The sequence below is a fragment of the Dipodomys merriami genome, unplaced genomic scaffold (assembly GCF_024711535.1).
Source record: "Dipodomys merriami isolate MVZ:Mamm:240054 unplaced genomic scaffold, mDipMer1.0.p SCAF_195, whole genome shotgun sequence".
NCBI classification, from domain to species: Eukaryota; Metazoa; Chordata; class Mammalia; order Rodentia; family Heteromyidae; genus Dipodomys; species Dipodomys merriami.
Genome location: NW_027203326.1, coordinates 2226131 through 2228448, shown reverse-complemented (window position 1 = coordinate 2228448; position 2318 = coordinate 2226131). Strand labels below are relative to the sequence as shown.

Here is a 2318-nt window from a genome sequence, read left to right as displayed (position 1 = left end):
TAAGCCAAGAGCAAGAGACAAACTGTACATGCTCTCCCTGATAAGTGGATGTTAAATCCAAAATGTTAGGTGATATGACAAAATTAACAGGACTTAAGAAACAAAGAACTTCCACTCATCTGTTCTAACCACTACTAAATAACCTCATGCTGCTGATCACATGGATGGTATAAATGTGTACACCAGAGGGGAACCAGGAAGAAGACCCAGAACTAGAGGAAATCAGGAAAAAACATATAACAGCGGGACCCATCAGCTGCACTGGACAGTGACCAAAATGAACTAAGCAACTCAACAGCAGCGATGGGAGGGAGGGAACAAGTGGAAAGAGGGAACAGCTGATGTTTGCAAAACAAAAGAAATGTAGTTACCAATCAATGTGGAAGAAATAACTGTATCACAAAGCTCATTGAACTCATAATTGTTATAGATCATGATAGACTATTTGCTCCATGAAAGTTAGAATGTGTTTGTGACTTTAACTGAGCATCACTATCACACAATACTGTGAAATTTGGGAAATTATGTAACCACTTAATCACAACAAAAAAGCAAAACCCTCCGGAAATCATTATAGATGTATACAAATAAATCTTGAATACATTTTGACATCAAAGTCAGGCAATTCACTTTGAAGACTTCATGGAATCCATGAATTGTTACAGTAAGATACTGTTGTTATTTGGATTGTGAAAATAGTTTGTATGGAAACAAAGAATGCAATGGTATTTTTGAAAATTATGAAACTTAACTGAACCATTATGACTAAGGTGAACAATGTGTTCAGCCTTCCAAAACTTCAAAGAGGAAGTGATACATACTTTTCCTTTTGGCAATATCAAATGCAGTTTCTTCCAAGTTGTTCTTAAGACCTGATTTGACATAATCGTTCAACAGAAGGAGATTCAATATGTCTTTGCTATCTCTATTCCCAGCAACAAGATGCAAAGGGGTCAAGAGGTCTTTACTTTGGGAATTGGTATCTGCATCATGATGAAGTAAGAAAAAAGCCACTCTAGTATTATTCCACTTATAAGCACTGTGCAGGGTTGTCCAGCCATCTACAGTTATTGCATGAATATCTGCCGCATGAGCCACCAACTCATGGACAGTGTCTAAGTGTCCAATGTAGGCTTCCTGATGAAGATGGGTATACTCATCGTCATCCCTAGTATTCACATGAGTGGCCTTTTTGGAAAGTAGTCTCCTCACTGTAGTAGGCCGATTATTTTCAGCAGCCCAAAGAAGAAATTTGCATGGATACTTCTCCATTTTCTTCTTGCAATTGATACCATTCCTCATTTTTTTCATCGTGTTCCTCGTCTTCATCAGAATTGCCTAACCAGAGCCTTTGAGTGAAAGTGGGAATGAGGTGTCCATGTATTTCCCTAATAGTTCATATTAGTTGAACTGTTCAGAAAAATCTGGTGAATTTTATGCATCTGTTTTTTCAACATGATTTATTTTCCATTTTTCCATTTTTACTATTCGAAATTATTCTAACTGGAGAGTAGGGAATTGATGGAGAGCAGAGGAAATATGTTCCTCTGTATTCAAAGATACAGACTGAAAATAAGGAACAGTGGTGTCTTCATGTACAGCTGATTCTAGGAATGAGAAAATATGAAATAATACCTTCTATATGGAAATGGCAGAGCAGAAAGTGAAATGATGCAACCAAAAATATAAAAGCAAAATAAATTAGGATAATTATGGAGCAATCATAGTATCTATGAGAAACATGAAAGAGAGAGAGGAAGAGAAAGACAGATGTGCAATGCATGCCTCCGATCAATTTATAGAGCAAGCAGAATTTTATGTTTTAAAAAAGATGGAAATAGACTTTGTGTATTTACTTGAAATTGTTAAATAAATTTTTAGCAGCCTCCATAAAAAGACATAGCTTTAATCAAATTGTAGACAAGAATCTAAATCCTTGATAATTCTAGAAATAGATCTGAATGAAGTTAGTTGAATCACACTTTTCGTGTACATTGAAGGAATAGGTCCAGTCTAGGAATGCAACAAGAGAAGGCAGGCCAATTTTATCTGTGACAAAACTTTGTGGAAAATGACATCGAGGATTACTTACTGTTGATCCACTTGCACTGGAAGCATGATTCTGAACAATTGCTTGCTGATTCTCAACTATTGATTTGATGATTATAATCTCCAAGAAGAAAAAGTGAGATTTAATTGATAACAAAGGAATACTAACACATTTTGACTTCTCAGTAAGTACCTTCAATCATTGAAACCACATGAAGACAAAAGACAGGCCTACTTTTTTAGATAAAAACAAGTGTCTTTAAAAAAAA

The 2318-nt window shown here is 35.5% G+C and overlaps 1 pseudogene; it reads right to left on the bottom strand.

The window, feature by feature from the left end:
• Nucleotides 1-765: 765 nt before the first annotated feature.
• Nucleotides 766-1431, bottom strand: LOC138831404 (ankyrin repeat domain-containing protein 49 pseudogene; annotated as a pseudogene).
• Between the last annotated feature and the right edge of the window lie 887 nt (nucleotides 1432-2318).